Here is a 25,245-nt window from a genome sequence, read left to right as displayed (position 1 = left end):
GTATTTAAATTCGTCCACGGCGATGGAAGCGGGACACCGGGTCGGGACTCGAGAGCGGGAAGATCACTGACTTTCCCCAATTGATCATGTAGCCTGAGTAGCTACCGAACAATTCAAAGAGGTGTAGCGCCTGTGCAATCGAATGGTAAGGCCTGGCCATGTATAACACAATATCATCAGCGTATAAAGAAATACGCTCCTCCCACTCATCGCTCAATGCCAGGCCCCAGAACGACCTATCCAGTGTGCCAGGGGTTCCAGGGCTAATGCGAAGAGGAGGGGGGATAGAGGACACCCCTGCCTGGTGCCTCTTCGTAGTGGAAAGGCTCTAGACACCGCCCCGTTCACTCTCACCCTCGGGGTTCCTGTGTCCGGCTGGCCACCTTCTGAAGCGCTGTCCTGCTGCCCACGCCAGCGCCGCTTACCTTGTGTGCAGAAATCCCCCGCCGCCGCCATCTCCATCAGCGGCCGCAGTGAGGGGACAGGGGCGGACTACACTTCCCGGCATCCTGTGCGCCACCGGACCCGCTGACGCTGTCTTCGCGCCACTCGGCGTTCAAAAGAGCGCCGTTGCCTCCGCGTCGCGGGACGCGCGCGGGCGGCGCCGGGCTGAGCCCGGGCAGAGGGCGGGCCGTCTGTGGTCGTCCGGGGTCGACGAGGGTCGGGTCGGCCAAGTCCCTGACACCACGCATCCGGCACTTTAAGGTACTGTTATCTGGTCTATGTGCCCTTGTTCTAAGTCCAAGTCATGGGTAAGAGAAAAACCCCGGAAGGCGGGTCTGAGCCATCAAGATCTTTGGCCTCTAAATCTAAGCTGAGGAGGACTAAAATGAAGAAAAGTCATCACCATGCGGGGAGTAACTGTGTGATGGATCGTATAGATGGCATTATTGATGAATGTGAGGTCCTTCTTAATCCTACCCCCCAAAATGCCGCTGGTGGGAGGAGGGAGATTACCAGAGGTGTTGTCACGGTTCCAGACATGTTTCTCCCAAAAAAGGGTGGGGATGATATACCAAATGTTGAAGTGGTTAAAGAAGTGGCTTCTATTACCTCAATTACCTCTACAGCAGAATTGTCTGAAGGTCAAGACCATCCCGCTAAGCCTCCTCATGCTTCTATTGATCCATCTGTTATTGTTTGCAGCAATAGGTTTTCTGTACTAAGTGAAATCGACACTGTTGCTAGTACCCTTGCTTCGCCTCCCATTGAACCCTTGGTCCCTAATCCGGGTGCTCCTGCATCTGGTGAAAGTCTTACTATGAATTTAACAGAGGTTCTTTTGGGGCCTGAGGGTAGCAACCAGGATGTGAAATCTCTAGTGGTGACAGTGAAAAAACTTTGCTCCTTGATTGAAACCATGCAAAACAAGATCGAGTTGTTAACGGTAGTTGTTAAAAAACTGGAAAAATCTAACTTGGGCTCAGGCACCTACCACGACTCCATCTCTGCTGAAGGGGTTCGGCTTACAGCCCCTCCTGAAGTCGTAGAGGGTTTACATAAGTCATCTAACATATGTAGTAGGACCTTGCCTCATGTCTCTCGCCCCTCGAGTAACCAGTCCCGTTCAATTGCTCAACCTAGGGCTGATATTCATCTAGCTGATATTCCAGCTCCTACTAGAATCCTCCCTGGTCCCCTTGGTTTCTGTCAGAATTCTATGTATGCTAGAGGTCCCCCACGTGATGTTGTAAGTTCAGGCACCATCCCTAGGAGTATCCCCCATTTTCTGTCACAAAATTCTGGGTTACAAACACGTGTTTTGCACCCTCGGAAAATCTATATGGTGAATGTCCCGAGTCCGGCATCTGGCTCTGCTTATGAAACCAATGAATCCCTGACCAATAAGGTTATCCATTGGATTAGACATGTAAGGGGCTGTTGCTCTGTAATTAGAGCAGATATAGCAAGAGTAAGTAGGATTCCCCAGGATGGCAGTGGGAGGGATTCTATTGAGGTCACTTTTACTGATCCTACTATAGCAGACAACCTAATTAACCTTGAGTTTAGAAGCTGCTCCCCGGACAACTCTACTATTCAAATGAGGTCTACTCCCATTGGCTCCTCTCGTTTAGAGCGAGCCTCTATCTTGCCCATGGGCCAGTCGTGCCTTGAACAAAATGATTGACTGCATAAAGTTTGCAGCCCAATAGTCCATCCTGATTGCTCATTGCCGACTGATAAAATCCCAAATACTGAGTCCGGCACTTCGGCTTGTGTGGAAATAGAAGGCCTTTCCATAGATCCGGCTAGGGCATACCAATTGAGCATTACCCCGGTGTCCCAAAAGACTGACAGTGCATCATATGTAGAGTTTGGGATGCTCTTGTCCTGGAATATTGCAGGGTTAAAAACTAAATTGGTTGATCCAAATTGGGTAACATTTATTAATCTTTATGATATCTGCTTATTCCAGGAGACCTGGTCACTCGAGGCCCAGTTTTTGTTGGGTTTCCTGAATTATAATGTTTTAGCGACCAGGGGCAATAAGGGTCGCCCTTCTGGTGGTCTCACTGTTTGGATCAAGCAGGATCTTGGTCCCATTGTAAAGGAACTTCCTACCTCACATCCAGACATCCAGTTGCTTAAACTAAAGTTTAAAGATGGTAAGCGTCTGGATATCTATAATGTTTACATTAGAAGTACAGGCGGAAGGAAATCTGATACCATAGGCCGATTGGATGAACTTATGCTTTTATATTCTCAACATTCTTATGTTATTTTAGCTGGTGATTTTAACACAACCTTTGAACCGCTTCTTGGTGTTGATCGGAGTATATCTGTGGTAGAGGATGACTTATGGGGTGTCCCTAGTCTAGACCTTGAACCTGCTATTCGATGGACTGAGATAGTAATCCAGATTAATGCCCTTTGTTTGAACATGGGGCTTCGTGCAACAAATGGCAGGGCCGCACATGATAAGCTAGGGACTGTTACCTTTAAGAGTGGAGGCCGTACTAGCAGGATTGATTATATTTTATTATCACTAGAGCTGTGGGAGACCCTGAGGGACATGACGGTTATAGACAGAGTGGAGAGTGACCACAATCCTCTCTCCCTGTCTATCTCGTACTGGGTAACTACCACCGCCCATAGTGATTCTCCTCCTCAGTATCAACAAGATGTAGTTGTTACTACCGATTTGCGCCATGTTAAGTGGACAAAGATTGTCCAAAGTCAAGAATGCTTAACACGTATTTTAAATAGTTTAGAGCTTGCTACCCAAGATTTAGGTGTTGTTTACAACCAGTGTCTTTTGGATCCACATTCCATACCTGAAATGTCGATCCACGATTTTTTCTTCCATGAACTTAAAAATATTTTTGTAAAGCCCTCCAAACAACCTAAGCCCAAACATGATCTCCCAACACGTTGGTACTCTTCTGAGTGTAGAGATGCCCGTGATAATCTGGGAATTGCATTGAAATCTGGCGATAGCTTGAAAGTTCGTAACGCCAGATATGACTATAAACAAGCTATCTTTAAAGCAAAGAAAGCGTGGGACTTTCTAAGATGGGAGGAACTTAGGGAAGCTGGTGCCCAGAAGGATATGAGACGTTTCTGGTCTGTTCTCAAATGGGGTGCTGGGGGTAACCCTGAAAAACCCCAAAATTGGGTCTCGCAAGATGCTTGGGTCAAACATTTTGAGGCTTTATATGCTACTGAAGATGATTCGTGCTCCTCTTCTTATCAAATTATTTTTTACAAGGAAGATGCATTTTCTTTAGGTGATGTTGACATTGCCCTTAAAACACTGATTCCTGGAAAAGCCCCTGGGATGGATGGAGTCCCTGCTGATATCTTTCTGGATAATTGTAAATCTTGGGGTAATTATATTTTAATTTTAGCCAACTTGATAGCTAGAGGTGCCCCGATTCCCACGTCTTGGAAAGGTGCTGAAATCATCCCGGTGTTCAAGAAAGGAGATAAGTCCCTCCCTGCCAACTATCGTCCAATCAGTTTGATTGATACTACACAAAAGATCTTAGGCAGGTTGATCCTAAATAAAGTGCTGGACTGGGCTTTAGAGAATACAATCCTTTCACATCTACAGGCTGGTTTTAGAGCTAGAATAAGCACCATTGATCAGGTGCTACATTTTGCTATGCTCTATTGGAAAGTAGTCCACTTAGGGGGGGGGAGCCTATACGCTGCCTTTATAGATCTCAGGGCAGCCTTTGATCTTGTCCCCCGGGCATCCCTATGGACCACACTAGACAAGATGGGGATGCCTGCTGTTTTAATCTCCCTAATTGCCAGACTTCACGTAGACAATTTTGCACAGATCCGATGGGGTGGTGTCGGCCAAGTGACTAAACAGTTTCCTATCAAGAAGGGGGTTAGACAGGGATGTGTACTTGCACCAACTTTATTCTCCCTGTACATCAACGATGTGGCTGCATTATTGATAGATGCAAATGTAGATGCCCCCTCCTTGGCAGGTAAAAAAATTCCTATTTTAATGTTCGCAGACGATTGTCTTATAATTTCTAAAACGCCGAGTGGCCTCCAGAAGTCTCTAAGTATTTTTGAGGACTTCTGTCTAGCCCGCGGCCTCGAAATCAATGTTTTAAAATCTAAATTTATGTCTTTTAACCAATCTAAATCTTTTAAAAGTAAAATATATATGAATAACATGCCATTGGACCAGGTCCAAGATTTTACTTACTTAGGTATTTGCATTCAACATGATTTGGGATGGAAAAAGCAAGTAGATTTGGCATCCCTTAAACATTCCCAGCTTTCAGGCGCGCTAAGCAAAGAACACGCCAAATCCCTGACTAAACCCATTAACCCTGCTCTTCGGGTATATGATGGTAAAGTAGTTGGAGCCGCGCTCTACGGGGTAGAATTGTGGGGATTTGATAATATATATAAACTATCTACCTCTGAAAACAGGTTCTTAAGGAATCTTATTAAATTACCTCAGAGTACTCCCCTTTGTCCCTTGACCTATGATTTAGGCATAAGGCCAATAGCACTAATTGCTCTGTTTCGCCCAGTTCTGTATTGGAGACGCCTATGGGTGACTCCTGAACTCAGGCTTTTTGCTCTTGGCCTGTTGGATATTATTAAATTGGACACTTTTCACAAGGTCAAGTGGCTTTGTAGAATACGTGACTCGTTCCAAGACCTGGGCCTAAAAAACCTGTGGGAGGATCCACTAAATGCTAGCTTCCCGTCTAAACAAGTATTGAAGGCCGTTTATTGGGAAAAAGTAGCAATTCGAGTTTTTAGTTCGACAGCCCCGCTTTCATTGTCTGGTATCTTTCTTGATTTTAAGGACACTATTTCCCTGGCACCTTTTTGGGATGACATTACAAATCCTTTGGACAGGAAGCTTTACTTTCAATTCAGGGTGGGCAGTCTCCCAGTCAGAGAGTTCACTTCTAGGTGGGCAGTGTCTAATGTGCTAAACTGTCCAGGTTGTACTGCACCCATTGAATCAGTCAATCATCTTCTGTTCCAATGTCCATCCTATGTAATTCCCCGCAAGTTGTGGCTAAAATCAATGTGCCGACTATTAGGTACCAGAAATGCTAAGGTGGCAGTGCGTATTATGCGTACTGCTGAAATCCCATTTGTTTATATATCTGTTGCCAAGTTTTTAGGTAGGGCTTGGGTGATCAGGAATAAAATGTTGGCGGGATAACCATCCCGATATTCTGTAACGATAATTTCTCCGCAAATGCCTTTATTTATTGTTTTAAACCTTTTAATATGCTATATGTAAATTGTGTATATATATAAACTTTGTATGCTTTTATGACAATCGTCGAATAAAGCTTTCTTGACTGACTGACTGACACTCTCACCCTCGCCATTGGTTGTTCGTACAAAAGCCGGACCCAACTACAGAATACGGGACCGAATCCCAGCCTCTGGAGCACCATAAACAGATAGGGCCATTCGATACTATCAAAAGCCATTGAGGCGTCCAGCGCCATCAATGCTGTCTGGGTGGCCCCCGCCTCCTCTGTCATGTAGAGCACTCCAAAGAGGCACCGTAAGTTGTGTCGGGTACTCCTACGGGGCATGAACCCGGACTGGTCAACGTGCACCAAATCCGGCAGAACCGATAGCAGCCTATCTGCCAGGGCCTTAGCCAATACCTTAGGTTCTACATTTATGAGTGAGATCGGGCGGTAGGGCGAGCAAAGATCAGCTGGTTTGCCCGCTTTGTGGATCACGACTATCGTGGCCTCTCGTTGGTCGGGCGGAAGCCTGCCCACCTCTCGCACCTCCTGGTACATTCGGAGGAGCGGGTCCGTGATAATACTGGACTGTCGCTTGAAAAGCTCCACCGGGAGGCCATTGGGTCCCTGCGCCTTCCCAGACTGAAGGGAATCGAGGGCCCCTCCTATTTCCTCCACCGTGAAGTCTGCCTCCAGTTGGTCTCTTTGTTCAGTCCACAAAGTGGGGAGCGCAAAGTCCTGCAAGAATTCCGCGCACTCCTGTTCAGTGCGGGTGCAAACCGGGCTGTATACCCCTTCGTAATGGGATGCAAAGGCCTCCGCAATCTCCGCACACTGGGAGACCAATGAGCCCGCAGGGTTGCGCACCTCGGCAACCCATGAGCACTCCCTGTCTCTTCGTTCGAGCCACGCCAACAGCTTGAGAGCCTTATCTCCAACATCGTAGAGTCTATGCTGGGTTGCGATAGAGTAGGCTCGCGCCTCTCCCTCCGCTAGTGCTCGAAGCTCCTTCTGTTTGAGAGCCAACTGGTGACCGGCCTCCAGCGCAGGCGATGCACCGGCCCCTCTCTCCATCTCCTCAATCTCCCCCTCCAGCCGGGTGGCCTGCAGGGACTCTTCTTTCTTTTTCGCCCCTATCAGCGCCTGGACCTGACCCCTCAGCACGGTCTTGAAGGCCTCCCAGAGCGTGACGCTAGACTCCACCGCCCCCTTTATTTTCTCCAAATACAGCTTGGAGCCCTCGCGGAGCCGAGCACTGATAGTATCGTCTCGGATGTGCCACGGGTCCACCCTCGGAAAGGTGGCCCTGTTAATTAGCGGCCCTGTAATCGTCACCCCCACCGGTGAGTGGTCAGAAATTCCCCGGGCTAGGATGCGAGGCTCCGCAAAGTCGCCCAACTGGGCGGAATTCGTGAAAAAGTGGTTCAACCGTGAAAAGGACCCATGTCTAGCCGAAAAAAATGTGTATTGTCGTTGTGTGGGGTGATGCATACGCCATATGTCACTGAGCCCCAACGAGGAGATGAAGTCCCGCAGCCCATACTCTCCCCCGGGACTCCGCCCCTCGCCAGATCGGTCCAAATTAGCGTCCATTACGGCGTTGGTGTCCCCACCCAGCAGGAGGGTACCCCATGGGAGGCCAGTCAGGAAAGAACCCAGTCGTGAGTATGTTGAGAAGTGGAGTCCAGGCGGGACGTAGCAGGATCCCAGTACTATGGTTCGGCCCTCCCACCTCCCTGCCACAGCGACCAAACCCCCCAAGTCATCTACCCAGGTGCCCGATATTACTAGGGGCAGGGCATTGCGGATTAGGATGCCCACACCTCTGGACCCCGACGTGAACCCCGAGTGGGCCACCATTTTATACCCAAACCTGTCGAGGGCCCTGCATCTATTGCCTCGCAGGTGCGTCTCCTGAAGCAGGACGACATCCGGCAAGTGTCATTTCAAATATTGGAGCACCAACGTCCGTTTTATTTTGTTTCCCAGCCCATTGACATTCCACGTCCAGACTGTAATGCGTGTCTGATTACCCATCATCGACATCCGGTCCACCACTGATTTGAGCACTAATGTCCCCCTGTGGCCCCTCTGAGCCAATTCGGCCTATGAAAAAACTGTGATGGTCTCGAGCATAACTCACCCCTGAAACAATAACTCCCCCCCTCAGTAACTTCCCCCTCCCTGCGTGGTGGGTACCCAACCTCCCACTCTATGAATGTGCAGAGCGCCTGTCGTCCCTTCTGCCCCATATCAAAGCTGAAAAGGAAACATGTGCCTGCAGCCAGCAAAGAAGGCCATGCATAATTGACGGACGTTACCCCCTACATAATAACCATTAACTAGTAGCCCCCGGTCAGTCCCCCAGCACCCCCTGCCCCAGCCGGCCGATGTAAGAACATGTCCCAACCAGCTTGCCCAGTGCGCCAGGCATGTCCTAGGTGGGCAAGGAAGTAAAGCCTCTCGAGGCCGGCAGCAACGCCAACCTACCACATCGCAGGCCCCAGGACCTTGATATACTGCCCAGTCCCCATCATCTGGGGCCACTAGGGGCACTGTCGTTGTTCTCTATACCGTGGGTGTCCTGTGGCATCGCCTCCCGTCTCGGCGAGGTCAGTCCAGGTCCTCTTCACACCTTCAAAGGATCGGCGGAGGCGCTGAACGTGGAGCGTGAAGTCAGGGAAGAAACGGATGATGGCGTTATCCAGCTGAAGATCCCCACCCACCCTCGACGCCTGCAGAATGGCATCTCAGTCCCTATAGTTCAGGATCCGGGCGATGATTGTGCGTGGCGGGGCACCCGGCTTAGGCTTGCCTCCCAGTGCGCGATGGGCCCGTTCAACGGAGAAGAAATTGGATTTGGAGAGCCGTTTCGGTTTCAGGTGATTAAGGATTAAGTCCTCAACGAACCAGTCTGTGGATTGCCCCTCCATTCCTTCTGGAACCCCCACTATACGGATGTTGTTCCGCCATGCTCGACCTTCCTGGTCCTCCAGCCGGGCCTGAATGGCGGACTGGTTTCTCGTTAGGGCGGCCACTTGGTCTTCCAGCCGCTTCGTCTTGGATTGAAGACTGCCTATCCCAGTTTCCGCCGCCGTGACCTTTTCGGACATCTTACGAAAGTCGGCCCGCAGGAGGTTGACCTCCTCCGTCACGGAGTCCAGCTTGGGTTCCAAGGTGCCCCGCAGGTCTCTGATCGCGCCCATGATGTCCCTGAGCAACGGGTCTGGACCGCCGTCTACTGGTTCACTTTGGGGACTGCCACCGGGGGTTCCATGCTCCCTGCCCACCGCCACTGTGTATTTATCAATATGGTTGGACTGTCCTTGCCCTGGCGGTCTCGTGCGGCCCATGCTCGTACGGTCGTCCGCATCGGCGCGCAGTCGTGGGTGTCCCACACGCCCTTCTCAGATGCCCGATAATGGGGCCCGAATCCGTCGAATTACTGCGTGCTCTGGAAAGCTCCACCACCACAGGCCCACTTGGAGCCCCCCCGAGACCGCAGGGGGCCCCCGCCATCACCCCAGCCGCCTCGCACCTGTTGTCTCGTGCTCCTGGTCCAAAAGGTACCCGGCCGGGGGCCTCCGCGGCCCTCTCACTGAGGGGTCCGATCTGGCGTACTCTATCTCGCCCGGGCCACTGCCCTCCGTCGAAGCCCCGGATCCAGGGGACTCTGGGAAGCCACCAGGTCCGCCACTCCAGCCACCGCTCGCCGTCCAGCCATTATCAATATGGTTGGACTGTCCTTGCCCTGGCGGTCTCGTGCGGCCCATGCTCGTACGGTCGTCCGCATCGGCGCGCAGTCGTGGGTGTCCCACACGCCCTTCTCAGATGCCCGATAATGGGGCCCGAATCCGTCGAATTACTGCGTGCTCTGGAAAGCTCCACCACCACAGGCCCACTTGGAGCCCCCCCGAGACCGCAGGGGGCCCCCGCCGTCACCCCAGCCGCCTCGCACCTGTTGTCTCGTGCTCCTGGTCCAAAAGGTACCCGGCCGGGGGCCTCCGCGGCCCTCTCACTGAGGGGTCCGATCTGGCGTACTCTATCTCGCCCGGGCCACTGCCCTCCGTCGAAGCCCCGGATCCAGGGGACTCTGGGAAGCCACCAGGTCCGCCACTCCAGCCACCGCTCGCCGTCCAGCCTGTGCTCACAGCCCTTGTGTGCAGGCTCACCAGGGATCTCGCCCCTTCGTAGCCCTCAGGGTTGGGGCTCTCCAGCTGCCACGGGGGAAGCCACTGCTGTCCGGTATATCAGCTCCCTCTACCGCCGACTTGCAAAGCAGATGCCCCTTAACCAGGTGGGAGGGGGGCTATCACGCAACTCCAAGGTCGGCCGGGCGCCGCCAAACAGCCCCTCGCCAGGACCACTCGTCCCCCGCTGTCCTCCGCTGCCGCTGTATGCCCCGCGGGAGGCCGGGGGGACGTCCACTGCACCGCCCGCTACTGCCGAAGGTTTAGCAGGCGGGCGCCATCTTGATGCGGCGCGCGGCCGGCAGGGCCGTAACAGATCAGCGCCGAGGAGACCCCGGGGGCCACTGTGAAACCGCATCGGGTCCCGCCGCCTCACGACGGCTTCCGATGCCTCCGGGACCCGCTTGCGGTCAGAATAATGCCGGATTTCGGGTAGTTACGAGCTGGCTGCTAGCGCAGCTCCGTTAGTGCGCGGCCATCTTCGGTGGTCGCAAGCCACGCCCCCCACCACTGACTTTTTAGTGGCTTCACCGCCCTCTGAAGGAAACACCATAATAATGGTATCGAATCTTGCGAGGCGCTGTCTACCTGCTGGGCTTCTTGTTGGGCTGACTGCTTGATCGGCGCTGGTGCTCCTCTGGGTTCCTGCCTGCTGAGTGTCTCTCCGCCGCCGCCATCACCACCCTTGCGGCCAGTGACTACAGCCCCCATACTGCCTAGCGCCACATACGCGCTCGAACGCGCATAAAGGTCCAGCGCTCTTTCCAAAGAGCGGGAACCTTCGAATCTTGCGAGGCGCTGTCTACCTGCTGGGCTTCTTGTTGGGCTGACTGCTTGATCGGCGCTGGTGCTCCTCTGGGTCCCTGCCTGCTGAGTGTCTCTCCGCTGCCGCCATCACCACCCTTGCGGCCAGTGACTACAGCCCCCATACTGCCTAGCGCCACATACGCGCTCGAACGCGCATAAAGGTCCGGCGCTCTTTCCAAAGAGCGGGAACCTTCGAATCTTGCGAGGCGCTGTCTACCTGCTGGGCTTCTTGTTGGGCTGACTGCTTGATCGGCGCTGGTGCTCCTCTGGGTCCCTGCCTGCTGAGTGTCTCTCCGCCGCCGCCATCACCACCCTTGCGGCCAGTGACCACAGCCCCCATACTGCCTAGCGCCACATACGCGCTCGAACGCGCATAAAGGTCCGGCGCTCTTCCCGCATCGCGGGACGCGCGCGGGCGGGCGAAGCCCAGGCAAAGGGCGGGCCGTCTGTGGCCGTCCGGGGCCAGAAGAGGCCGGGCTGGGCCACATTATTGACGTTTGTGCCTACGTGCCACCTTCCTTGGGACTGACACACTAAAGGTATTGCTGTTGTTGAAATCATTTGTTCCTTTGGGTTACTATCACCAGCCAGTACCATAGTATATGGATATAATGTCTAAACAAAGGAATCCTTCAACGACAAATACGATGGACAACTATCTGGTCCAGATTGTTAGCAAAATCAATAATGATAGGAGGGCATCATTGGGGCTAATATTTTCTCCTAATTCCCCTCCGTTGATTCCTTTGTCTGGTTTACCCTTGGACTCTCCTTCTCAGGCTACTAGTAGCATGCCCACTGATTTAGTGATTTTAGATAGTGATATTTTTGATTCCTGCGCACCCCTAGCTCCTAATTCGCCATTAAATCCTGCCTTAGACACAGTGGAGGTCGGGGAAGGGGCTGACCCACAGTCTCCCGCTCTTCCCTTGAGAAGCAAGTTAGTTAGAGCGTGTAGAAAATCCCAGTTTAAAAGCAATGGGTCTCGTCTAGGGAGGAAAAGGGCAACCACTGAGAAGAAAAGTGCTAATAAAGAAGATGTATCAGGGTCACTTTCTAACAAAAATCCTGAGATTGAGCTCTCTGTGAAGATAGCAGACATGATTGATACTAAAATAGAAAATATCATAACTCCATTGGTAGCCAAAATTGATCATCTTATGGCAGAGGTAGCCAGGTTGAACGCTATAATAAATAGACCAGTGGACGAAGTCACCAGAGTAACACCATTATCCCCAAATGTACGTATTATAAATGGGGTGCCCCCAAATGGAGGACAAAGTATCGCAGTAAATGAGAAAGTTAATGCCCCAATCCAGTAATCTGGAACCAATAAAACCCTCCAGAAGGCAAGTATAGATAGCCATAAAGCTCTAACACTGGCAAGTGACCAATTCCAATGTATTACCGAGGCTGAACCCCTAACATTGGTTCTTGCCAATGTCCCTACTTTGACTGTTGATACAACAGAAACTACATCCTCTTTGATCAGTAAATCTTTACACTGGTTGGTGAACAACATGAAGATGTCTCCTTGGGGTGAGCAGAAATTAGCAGGGGAAATTATTATGGCTAGAAGGGTCCAATGGCTAGGGCACCATCCTAAAAAATTCAAAGGAGATTGTGTGGTCCTTAATTTTTCTAATCCTGAAGTCCTCCCAAATGTTTTGGCTAACATAAAACCCCCGCAGCGAAGACAGGGTGTTATCATCCCGCTAACTCTTAAATACTTTTACTACAAGAGAAATAGAGATACACATAGAGCACCACTGAGACCAGGGTGGACTCCGTCTTTAAGTAAAGGGGGTAGGAGTGATTCCACTAGCAACTGGAATATTAGCCTAGAAAATAGGTTTGGGGTGCTATCTGATTTAAATGCATGCGATTGACTTGAAGATGGAATTAATTTGGTGAACATGAACATAGCATCGCCCAATACTGTGGCCACCTCTACAACCTTTACTAGCCCCAGAGATATTGGGACAGAAGGGAACCAACGAGCAATCCAGGTTGATGCTATTGAATCATTGGGGTCTATATCCCCTAGCAATCATGGAGGGGCGAGTTTAGCACTTGATCCATTAGTAAATATTACATCAGGTACCTTAAGTTCTACTATTGACTATCTGGGTAGGATAACTGGCGAGACACAAGGCCTATTGACTAACATCCTTTCTTGCCCTCCTGTAATTGATTCAGGATTGACTATCTTATCCTGGAATCTTGCTGGTATAAACAACAAGCTACATTCTGGCGTATGGTGCAGCTTTGTTGACCAATTTGATATAATTTTATTCCAAGAATCGTGGTCTCTGGTCCCAGTCTTCCGTTCTGGGTTTCTTAATTTTTATATACCTGCTATTAAAAAAACAAAAGGCCGACCATCGGGTGGTTTAATAATTTGGGTACGTCAATCATTACGATGCAAAATCACTCAACCCAACCTTCCATCCGATGATATTTTGTCTTTAAACCTCATTTGGCCCAATGACCAGGGCATGGCTATTTTTAACACTTACGCTCGAGGGATGGTTGGAGGAACTTTGTCTGATGTGACAACTGTTTTGGATCACCAGCTTGCAATGCTCCGTCCTGAAATGATAAAAATTGTAGGGGGAGACTTTAACACGACCTTTGAGCCTCTTGGCCCCGAGGACCAATTTCTCGCTGTCGAAGAGGATAATAGGTGGGGTATTCCCCAGCTGGATCTCCCCCCAGTCAAGAGATGGTCCGCTGCAGCCATCCAACTTAAAGCTCTTTGTCTAGAAAGAGGGCTTAGAGCCGCCAATGGGCGTACTAAGTCAGATCGCCTGGGCGTAAGTACGTTTGACAATGGCAGGTTTGCTAGCCGTATCGATTATTTCCTGGTGGATGTCAGAGCTTGGAATAGACTGAATGACATGTCCATAATCCAACGGGATGAAAGTGACCATAATCCCCTGTGTCTAGAATTACAACTATTAAACACCCCTAGAGAATCCAAAACTGGGGGAGGGAAAATAACCCTGGACATTGTCGTATCGAACAACATGCGACATGTTAAATGGGATAGATTTGTAGAGAAGATGGGAAACTTAGAGGACCTTAAGAAAGCGACTATATGTGAGGTGGCTAATTTAGGTTCCAAATGAACTAATACCAATTTCCATCTAACTATGCTTGAGGCCCATAACATCTTTTTCTCAAAACTCCAAGGGTTCTTTATGAAGCCCCCTAGTATTGGAAAAGCTATTAAGGGATGTCCACCAGAGGAGGGATGGTTCAATAAAAGCTGCAAAATAGCTCGTCAGAATTTGAGTGTTGCTCTGAGATCAAGAGATGCGGAAGATGTGAGATTAGCCAGGAAGCTATAGAGACAAGCCCAGCTAGTAGCTAAGAAAGATTGGGATGAGAAACAGTGGCAGGATTTGAAACACGCATGCCTGGCCAAAGATCAAAAACGATTCTGGGCTATAGTAAATTGGGACAGAGGTGGGTCTGCACCTTCCCCTCAAAATAATGTGGCAAAAAACCAATGGGTAGACTTCTTTAAACCACAGTACGCTTCTGCTTCATCTGAAGGAGAGCATCCACTTCCCCCTACTATCTATTTCCAAACGCAGGTGTTTTCAATCAAAGAAGTTAACTTAGCTTTGGATAGCATAACAGTGGGCCGAGCACCTGGAATGGACGGGATTCCCGCGGATGTGTTTTTAACAGACAGATTATCTTGGTGCCAATATTTCCAATGGCTAGCCAATTCAGTAGCCATGGGTGCTCCCATTCCTTCTTCATGGAAAGGGGCGGAAATAATCCCGGTCTTTAAAAAAGGGGACAAATCACTCCCAAGCAACTATAGACCTATTAGTCTCATAGATTCAGCACAAAAACTAATAGGTCGACTAGTGCAAAATAAGTTACAATCTTGGGTTGAAGACAATAATATTTTATCTCCATATCAAGCTGGGTTTAGACCTTGCACCAGCTCTATCGACCAAGTTTTTTATTTCTTAGCTCTTTACTGGAGGAATGTGAAGCTGACCAAAGGGACCCTTTATGCGGTCTTCATAGACCTGAGATCAGCCTTTGACCTGGTGCCCCGTTCTAAACTTTGGAGGGTCCTCGCCCAAGCAGGCATGGCCCCGGAACTACTAACTTTACTCGTCCGCTTACATGAGAATAATTACGCACAAATTAGATGGGGAAGCCAGGGAGAGGTGACTGACCCATTCCCTGTCGAACGTGGTGTTCGACAGGGATGTGTCTTGGCGCCCACGTTGTTTTCCTTGTACATTAATGGGATAGTTGACCACCTTGGATGTTCCCCCACGGACGCCCCTATATTGGCAGGCTCCAGAGCGCCTGTTCTCATGTTCGCGGACGACACGCTGTTGGTTTCGCGAACTCCAAGTGGATTACAGAAAGCGCTAAACATATTTGCTGATTTCTGCCAAGAACGGGGCCTCGAGATAAACACCTCTAAAACTAAATTTATGTGTTTAAACCAGCGTCAAAATTTTAGAGGAGTGATTAAATTTAATGGCATTCCGCTGGAGCAGGTTGAGGCTTTCACATATTTAGGAATATCCCTTCAGAATAATATGAAATGGTCAAACCATATTGACATGACTGTCTTAAAGTTTCACCAGCTAGCAGGTGCAATCATTTCTAAGCATAAATCCTCATTGACCAAGCCAATTAGGCCCGCCCTGGAAATTTACAATATGAAAGTTATTAGTGCGTCCCTGTATGGCTCGGAACTATGGGGCTTTGCTAACTTGAATTGCTTAAGGCTGGCTGAAAACAAGTTCCTACGTAGCTTAACAGGTGTTCCCCAAAGTACTCCAATGATTCCGTTAAAATATGATCTAGGGAGGAAAAAAGTTGAAGATCTGGCGCGACTACGTCCACTTTTGTATTGGCGGCGGATTATGGCAACGCCAGAACTTGCACACTATACTATTGCCCTGAAAGATATTATTAGGGCTGACCGTTTTCATTCCATTTTATGGCTCAAAGAAATTAAGAATTTGCCTATAAAACTGGAGCTAGGGCATCTATGGAATGATCCAAGCGGTCCAAGTATTCCATCAAAGCCAATCCTCAAGAAATTGTACTGGGATATGACCTTGACATCTGCCTCTCGTGCTGGCCAAGACTCCAACCTGACTGGTCGTTTTTTTTATATTAAATTTTTACCATCTTGTGAGGCATTTTGGGATATTATAGAGAGGCCCATGGATAGGAAACTGTATTTCCAGTTCAGAATTGGGTCTCTCCCTGTAAAAGCTTTTACCCATAAACGGTCATCTTCCCAGGATGACAAATGTCATTATTGTTTAGACTTGATTGAGGATATTGGTCACTTGTTGTTTGTGTGTCCGTTATACATTGCCCCCCGCCTTAGGTGGTTAAAGCCAGTATGTTCAAATCTGGGAACACGTAGCTACAAGGAAGCCCTAAGAATTCTAGAATCTGATTCCACCCCCTGCTTGGCTATTGCTGTTGCAAAATTTCTGGGGTGGGCATGGATATTACGTCTTCGTGCCCTGAAATCCCTTGAAATTGATCAATGAATATTTCATCACCAAGAAATGTCTAATTAACTTTTTATTCAGTATTGATCTTTTTAAGATTTTTATCGATTGATGTTGTTTTATCTGATATTATTCGCCAGCATTATGATTTAATGTATTTTTAGTACATTTTTAGCTTAGTATTTATGAAATTGTTAGGATGTACCTGCTTTTATGACATGATGTCGAATAAAGCTTTGAAACTTGACTTGGTAACCGGTAATTATTTTTCCAAGATGGCTCATTTTTTGGCTCTGAAAAAGCTTCAGTCGGCTCAGGAATTGAGCCAAATCTTCTTTAAAGAAATTTTTCGATTACATGGGCTACCCCATCTTGTTATTTCTGACCGAGGGCCCCCCAGTATGTCTCTCGCTTTTAGAAGTCCTTTGTAAAACACTTCACATTGATGTGGCCTTGCCTTCCGGTTTCCACCCTCAGACGAATGGTCAGACTGAACGTCTTAATCAAGAGCTGGAACAATAGCTTTGCTGTTTTTGCAACTCTACTCAGAGCGATTGGTAATTGTATTTGGCATTGGCTAAATTCTCTTACAATAATTCCATTTACAGTGCTACCCAAACTTAACAATTATTTTGTCTCTATGGCCATCATCCACGTTCTTTCTCATCTGGGTTGCCGCTTTCCACCATGGTTCCGACGGCTGCCAGTTTTCATCAACATTTAAGCACCATCAGACGTAAGGTTTTGATCAATTTTCAAGAGTCCAAACAAAGAATGAAACGTTTTTCTGATTCCCATCGGATTCCTACCCCTACATACATAATAGGGGACAAAGTGTGGCTGTCATCAAGACTTCTTCCTTATCATTTGTCTCAAAATAAATTCCAGCCCAAATTTTATGGCTCCTTTAAGATTGCCCGTTCAATCAACCCTGTGGCATTTCAATTGCAGTTACTGCTATATTGGAAGAGACATCCTGTTTTTCATTCCTGTCAATTAAAGCCATTTCATGTAGACCCTTACCATTGGACCTTTTTCTCTGCCTCCTTCTGTTCTAGTGGATGATATCCCTGAGTATGGGCTACAGGAACTTTGTGAATCCAGCTACTACTACCAAGGAAAGTTGCAGTTTTTTATTCAGTGGAAAGGATATATGTTAGAAATGGGGATCTCTAGTTGGCAGAGGTGGGTACCTTTGTCCAAATAGGAACCCTTCTTCCTAGCCAGTGTTAGGGAGTCACACTCCTAAAATAACCCCTGCTCATCACCTTGGTAGCTTGGCATGAGCAGTCAGGCTTATCTCAGAGGCAGTGTGTAAAGCATTTTCACATAACCAACAGTAATACAGTGAAAACACTACAAAAAGATACTACACCAGTTTAAAAAACTATCCAATATTTGTATATATCCAAAACAATAAGACTCCAACATACAGTACTTAACAATATATACTTTGCAATATATCCTTAAAATTGCAGTAATATCTCAAAAACACAGTTCTTCCAAGTCGTTAGCTCTGTCTGGGGCTACCGAGATGCTGAAAACAACAGAGTATAACAGCTCCAGCCGACCGCATTGGTACGGGCCAGCTAAAGCGTGGACAGACTCGTGAACAGTACCTTTCTCGTTGTGGCTGGCACATTAGTGCGATCCGGTCGTCGCAACCGTTGCGGTTGCGTTGCAAAATGGAAGTGGTGCAGGGTGCGGTGCCCTCATGATGCGTTAAAGGCAGCGGATCGGTGCCGATCGTCCAGATGGCATCGGTGAAACCAAGACTTACGGTGCAGGCAAGGTGGTGCTCGATGCAGTGCTGGCAGGTTGCGGTGCAAGTGACAGAGACGGTTAGCAGGAGCTGGCGTCGGTCGGCCCAGACTGCTGTGTAGGACGAGGCAGTGCACTGTGAAACTTACGAGCAGTGCCCCCAGCCAGGATGTGGTCATGGGTGTCAAAGTCAGCAGGCAGCAACGGCGTTGGTGAGACCAGGGTGGCGAAGTGAAGTGAGGGGGTGCAGAGTGTGGTGCCCACAGGTCACGGTGCAAGCAGCGGCTCGAGGGCAACAGCTTCAGTCGTCATTGTCGGTGAGACCAGCGTTGCGGTGCGAGATGCGGCAGTGCCTTCTGTGATGCCTTCAGGACACAGAGCCAGCGACGGAGTCGGTTGCTTTTTCCCTTCTCTGTGGCAACTGAAACAGCGGTTCCAGAAGCAGGACGCAGAGTTTGGTGAAGTATTTGCAGCCCCTGAGTCTTCAGAACAGGAGGCAAGCTCTACTTCAAGCCCTTGGAGATACTCAGCACAAGTAAAAACATTCAGTCATTTTTACTGCCCAAGGCAGAAGCAGCAACTGCAGGCCAACCCAACAAAGCAACAACACAGCAAAGGGGCAGTACTCCTCCTGGCAGCTCCTCCAGCTCTTCTTCTTGGCTGGTTCTCTGATTCCAGCGAGCTCCCAGCCCTGACTCATTCAGGAAAGGCAGGACACACATCAATCCCCCCCCTGCCCCGGTTACTGTCTGAGAGAATGCATATCCCAAGCCCCTGTCACTCCAAAGCTAGACAATCAATCCACAAACCCAGCAGAGGCACACAGGATGGCTAAAGAAGAAAGAAAATACCTACTTTCTATAAGTGGTATTTCCAAACACAGAACATGAAAATCATCTTTACTAAAAGATGCATTTTTACATTCTGAGTCCAGGCATACTAAACTCCATTTCCCTATCTTGTCCCAGTGGGAATATATGCTTATAAGATGTTATGAGTTAAACTCCCTTCTATCCTAGAGGTCAGATAGCCTTTCCATAGTGAAACAAGGATTTTTATTACAATAGGTCTCGCATTTGTGCAAGTTAGAGCTATTGACATTGTAAATGACAATGTCATTTACCCATGTGTTTTCTGTTTGGAGTGGAGTGAATGTATGTGGTGTGGAGTGGAATTGTTTGTAGTGGAATTTTGTGTGGTGGAGTTATGTAGTGAAATAAGGTGGCAAGGTGTGCAGTGGATTTATGTGGATAGTAATTATGTGGTATTAAATGTACTGGAATTATATATAGTGGTATTGTGTGTTATGGAGTGTAGTTATGTGGAATGCTATTTTGTGGAGTGGTATTTAATGGATTTTACTTATGTGGTGTGCTGTTGAATTTTGTGGCATGATGTGGAATTTTGTGGTGTAGATTGGATGCATGTGGTGTGTTGTGTAATTGTGTTTAGTTGAATTATGTGGTTTGTTGAATTATGTGATGAATGGAAATGTGTAGAGCTGAATTGTGTGGCGTGGAAGTGTGTGGTGTTCGAGTGAGAAATATGTGAAGTGCTATTATGTGGCATGTGTGGAGTGTATTTATGCGGAGTGCTGCTACATGGCATAATCTGGATTAATGTGGAGTGTATTTATGTGGTTTGGAATAGACTGTAGTAATGTTGAGTTGAATTACGTGGTTTTGGGTGGCATTTAGTGGAGTGTAAGTATGTTGTGAGGTGAAATGTGTAGGGCTGAATAGAGGAATTCAGTGGCGTTGTGTGGAATTATGTGGCACGGTGTGGTGTATAAATTGTGCAGAGTGGAATTATGTGGCATGTTGTGGAGTTGTATTTTCTGGAGTGCAATTATGTCTTTTGGAGTCGTGTAAAAATGTGTCGTGAAGTGTAAGTATGTAAATTAAAGTGGAATTATGGGTAGTTGAACTGTTTGGAGTTGAATTGTGTTGTGTGGAGTGTAATTATGTGGGTTGGAGTGATAGTAAGTTGTGTAGAACGCTATTATGTGATGTGGAATTATGTGGTATGGAGTGAAGTGGAAATGTGGTTTTTCATTTTTAGGATTGTAAATATATGGTATGGAATGTTGTGGAGTGGAATTATTTATAGTTGAATTGTGTTGCATGGAATTATGAGATGTTCAAATGTGCTGTGTGTGGAAGAATTATGTGGTGTGGATTTGGAGAAGCCGTGCACGTTATGGCTTTTATGTCATGGGATATAAAGTTGTCAATTTATTGGAAGAGGACTTCTTTCGAACAACTAAAGTGCAAGCCTAAACCGTTTACAAGAGTGCAAAGGGAAAAGTTTGACCGTGAGGGGTAACCCGTACATTAGAACAAAGTATAGTTTTTCCAGAAACGTTTCAACTAAAAACATCTCTTTGTATGTTTTGGTTGGTGCAAGAGTTCCTTCCCATTACTGTAAAACTTGCATGAGGCACACACTACATACATCGTTGGTTCACAAGGTGTACATTGTATGGTATTGAGTTTTTAATTGTAAATGAACAGTAAAACGATGCTGTCTTCCTTCAGAGTGCGCCTGTTCATGTTGAGTTTACACTGTGTCATTAGGAGTCCGTTGTCACAATTACTGCTAGATTGGTAGCTTCATGGCAGCCAGTCGCTTCTGAACAGTAGTCATTTCTTGCGACATCGAGCTTGACCTTTTTTATATTTAAAGTCTATTTGAATCTTACTATTGCAATATAGGTGATCTGGCACCAATTAATCTGAATTGATGCACAAGGGACTGAGTAACCGTATTCAGTTTGAAAATATCGCGTTCAATATTTTACTGAATATTTTAGTGGTTTACTGTCGCAATAAAGGGATCACACTCCTAATTTGAATTAAATAAAAAAAAAGAAACAAACAATAAATAGTACCTGTATGAACGCGGACGTCCACTAATTAAGGGAATTTAATCTGTAGTTGAGTGGTGCTGCTGAACTACAAATGGAAGTGATGTATAGGGTGTGGGAACCAACCAGGAGACAGCAAAGAAGAGCGACGCTTGACTCAGCCTATGGTGAGTAGCAGCCTGAATTAAAGCCCTTTTAGTGTTTACTGCATGTCTTACAGACAACGCATGCGCTATCAGGCTCGACCTAAAACCGAAATGCACTGTAATTCACAACCAGGACACACACGGGTACATGTCCTACCTTTAACACACAGCACCCTGCCCACAAGGGGTGACTTATATGTGAGAAAAGGGAAGATTAGGACCTGGCAAGTGGGTGCACTTGCCAGGTCGACATGGCAGTTAAACTGCGCGCAGACCCAGCAGTGGCAGTTCTGAGATACCTTTTCAGGGCTACTCATGAGGGTCGCACAATAAGTGCTGCAGGCCCACTGGTAGCATTTTATTTACAGGCCCTGGCACACTCAGTGCATTTTACTAGGGGCTTACCAGTAATTCAAATTGCCAATTATGGAATCACCACTCCATAATAACAATTTACTAGAGGAGCACTTGCACTTTAACTCTGAACAGCAGTGAAAAAATGCGTAGAGACACTAAACCAGCAAAAACAGAGTCAAAACTGGGAGGCCAGAAAGCAAAAAGGATGGGGAAACACGCCAAAAGATGCCAGGTCTAACAATATCCACCTAGTGAATGGAGGATGCTTCATTTGTTCATGCTCCTTTCTTTGGTTCGCCGTTACTTTCTGCAGTTTCCTGACAAACCCGGAGCTTTAGGGAGGGGGCATACTGTTGCACCACTGTGGCGCTTCCTCACTCGCCCACCTGCACTAGCAGTGAACGCTGGCCGCAGGCAGGGGGTTTCACAGTGGTGCATTGGGGTCTGCGGGAGAAGCCCTTCGTGGGCGGGGTGTGCAGCTGAGTTTGGGCCCTGGGAACAAAACAGAGATCGAGCGTGCCGGTGGGCTACCGCCTGCCTCAATTAGACGTACCTTAAGACGGGGGGGCCCTTTGGTGTTGCCATCTAGGTGTGCATTCCTGTCCCTGGGGCCATGGTTCCTTCCTCTGAGCTTCCTCTTCCCAGAGGGCCTTGCTCATGCCTCTGTGAAGATTTATTGCTTCCCAATCCAAGACGGCGGTGTTACATAGAGGTTTGAAGGAAGCTGCCCAAACAAAGATGGCACATTAAGTATTTTCCTGCCTTTTCCCCTATATAAGGAGAAAACACTGGTTACTCAGTATTCCAGTCAACGTGTTCTCGCTCCTTCTTTAGCGTTGTGGTTGTTTCCTGCTTATTTTGTCTTGCCATAGTGCTTACTCTGTTTCATTCCAGCGTACTCCTTCTCCTGGGACTGGCCATCCTCCATCCTGCGCCAGACTTTTCTCTGCAGGAGGTTTTTTGAACTAGGCCTTTTTCCTCCTATTACGGGGAGCCTTTTCTGGAGGACTCTTTTACGCCTAGGCTATGCCAAGTGTCGGGTGGCAACATAGCAAAAAACGACAAGCTTCTAGTAGCCGACAGACAAATAATGTGAAGACCTCGAGGTCCAGGTCCAGAAGAACACAGAGGCCTGAAGCACTGCATCTAAGCCTTGAAAGCTAACAATAAGGGACTGATTTAGATCTTGGTGTTCTTACCGCCGTCCACCACCGCAGCAGTTCCAAGTACTCCATCAAGCTTAAGGTGGTCCGGCTGCCGTATTTAGATGTTGCAACTATAGCCAGCTTCCCGCAGACACCACGGTCTTCTCTGCTGGCTGACAGTACTCTGCCACTGCCGTCGGGCTGGCGCTATCCCGCCGAGCCGATTTTGATGTACAACTTGTGCTGGCGGTCTCCTAGCGGTGAAGTCATGACGTAGTGAGATCCTGCTGGTGTAAAGACAGGTAAGTACTACGTATCATTATCGTACAACACATATATATGTTGTGATTGTGTCGTAATGTATATGCAGGTAATGTGTACTGTTCATTTTGTTGCATGTTAAATAACATGAGGCGAAAGTAAATGTTCCCATACACTGCAGTGACACGGAACCCTACCTTTGATTCTGGCCACAACAGGGTCATTGATTGCCGTGGTCTCGGAGCAGCAGCACAGGAAGGGACTTGACAATGGCATACAGGATGGATTCCAATGTGGGACACCGAAAAAAGGTGCGTTTTCACCTCTTTTCCTTCGATTCCGCTGTCTCATGCATGGCGGTGACCCAGCCAGAGAAGGCTTGACGCAAAGGCACAACGTAATCTAGACGGCGGTAAGTGTTGTGTCTGTCTTTTATTATTATTACTTAGTTGCGTGTAAATATTCTACAGTCTACATCATTGATGACACATGGAATCCCCAGGTGTCATCAATGATCAGTTGGAGACTGGGAGTTGTGAGCAGCTGTTCATGCTTGATGCTGTGTTGGCCTTTATTCTGTGAACTTAAATAAATACTTTATCAACTACGAAGTTCCTGGAGATCATTTACTTAACAAAAGTGGCGACGATTTGAGGACAACATCTACGTGACCTACGGCGATTCATTACGGATTTGGAAGCAATTCATTACGGATTTGAAAACAGGAACTTTCAAAAAAAAAAAGAAGAAGAAGAATGACTTCAAAGCGGAATTAATCGGATTACAAGCGTGAGTACGCTTATTATGGATTGGGGCCAAGGCAGCGAAAAGCAACAGGTAACAGCAGTAAATTAATTAGGTAGTTTTTTTTTAAACTACTGGACATTCTTTCAACGTACCTGGCAACCGCGTGAGAAGGAGCGTGGAGGGCTGCTTGGCTCGAGGTTCGTACGAGGAACTCCCATTGTCCGTGTGACGTCAACAGCGCATACTTTCAACTTGCGTTGTGCGTAACAACGCAATACGTGCCGCCATATTGTTTTTGTGTGCAATGTTACCTAGGAACACACAGGAAGCACGGTGAGAAGCGGCATACGGGAAGGTACTGTCTTTTAGCCCGTTTATTTTAAACTTTGTCAGCTTGTTCCTACGGTGACAAGCACACCAGTTTCCAGTGTTTTCTTAGTATAAACGCCCTAAGCAAAAGATAATTTGTTCCAACACCTATTAGTTTTTGAAAGTTTACTTACAGTGGGTGTGTCATTTTGACAAGCTCATTAAGTGGCGGAGCACTTTATCGGTATAATTGTAATAGACAGTGGGGCAAGAACATACATAGCTGGTGATACATGTTACATGCTATTATTTGATTTCATCAATAATTTTTTTTTGCAAAGGTTGCAAGCGAGTTTCAAGTTAGAGTAATAAAATGTGTGCTGCACAAACATTTTCATTAACTCCACCACAAGCTTTTCTGTCTTCAAAAGGCGATCCTCCAATTAAATGGAAAGAATGGAAAGAGTATTTTTTAAATTATATAGATGCACTTGAAGACGGAGAGGATGAATTAACACAAGCAAGGAAAAAGAAAATATTACTCCACTCGCTTGGCCCTCAAGGTTTGATAGTGTATAACTCAATGAACAAGAAAACACATGCTACAGATGATGTAAATGTATTTACTCATGCTTTAGAAGATCTCGATGTTTATTATTCCACCTCAGTGTGCATTGCTATCGACAGGCATAAATTCTTTGGAAGGAAGCAAGAAAAACAAGAATCGGTTGAAGATTTTGTGGCGGATTTAAAGAAATTGGCTGTAACTTGTAGATTCGGCATGTTGGAGGAAGAACTTATTCGGGATCAAATTATAATGTTTGTAAACAATGAACATGTTCAAGAACGTCTCTGGGTTCATGGTGAGGCAGCCTTGGCAGACGTTGTTGCCTTAGTTAAAAAAGCAGAAATTACTAATAAATGTGCTAAAGCTATAGCTGAACCAACTAAAGACAACGAAAAATCTACAGTGAACGAAATAACATCTAAAAGTAAAAGCAAATCCCAGAAACCGTCATCTTCCTCTAAAGAAACTGATGACACTCAAACGAAATCCACAGTTTTAAGATGTTATAGGTGTGGAAGTAAAAACCATTTGGCCAATTTTAAAAACTGTCCAGCCAGGAGCATGTGGTGTTTTTGGTCATTTTACCAAGGCATGCAGACGTAATTTAAAGAAGAAGAAGAAAGTTAATTTAGTGAAGGAAGACTTTAATGGATCTTCGTCTTCATCTTCGGGTGATGACACACCTACCAAAAATGTTGATTGTGTATTAGGAGTGTCTGACAGTATTAATTCATTGAATGTTAATTGCAAATCCAAACCGGTATGTAAGATGTCCATTGGTTGTGTGGAGACACTCATTGTAGCAGATTTGGGGTCTCCATATACTATTTGTGTAGGAAGGTGGATATCTGACTATGTTTACCCCCAACTTTTTGT

The 25,245-nt window shown here is 47.4% G+C and overlaps 1 long non-coding RNA gene across 1 annotated transcript in view; it reads left to right on the top strand.

Moving 5' to 3' along the window:
• LOC146863861 (uncharacterized) overlaps positions 1 to 25,245 on the top strand; it is a 378,717-nt gene that overhangs the window by 48,366 nt on the left and 305,106 nt on the right. Inside the window, exon 2 of the long non-coding RNA XR_014969571.1 lies at positions 22,964 to 23,157. This is a non-coding gene — a long non-coding RNA (uncharacterized LOC146863861). The remainder of the gene's footprint in view (positions 1 to 22,963; positions 23,158 to 25,245) is intronic.

Source organism: Triturus cristatus, chromosome 2_1 (assembly GCF_964204655.1).
Source record: "Triturus cristatus chromosome 2_1, aTriCri1.1, whole genome shotgun sequence".
NCBI lineage: Eukaryota > Metazoa > Chordata > Amphibia > Caudata > Salamandridae > Triturus > Triturus cristatus.
This window is presented reverse-complemented; position numbering and strand designations above follow the sequence as displayed.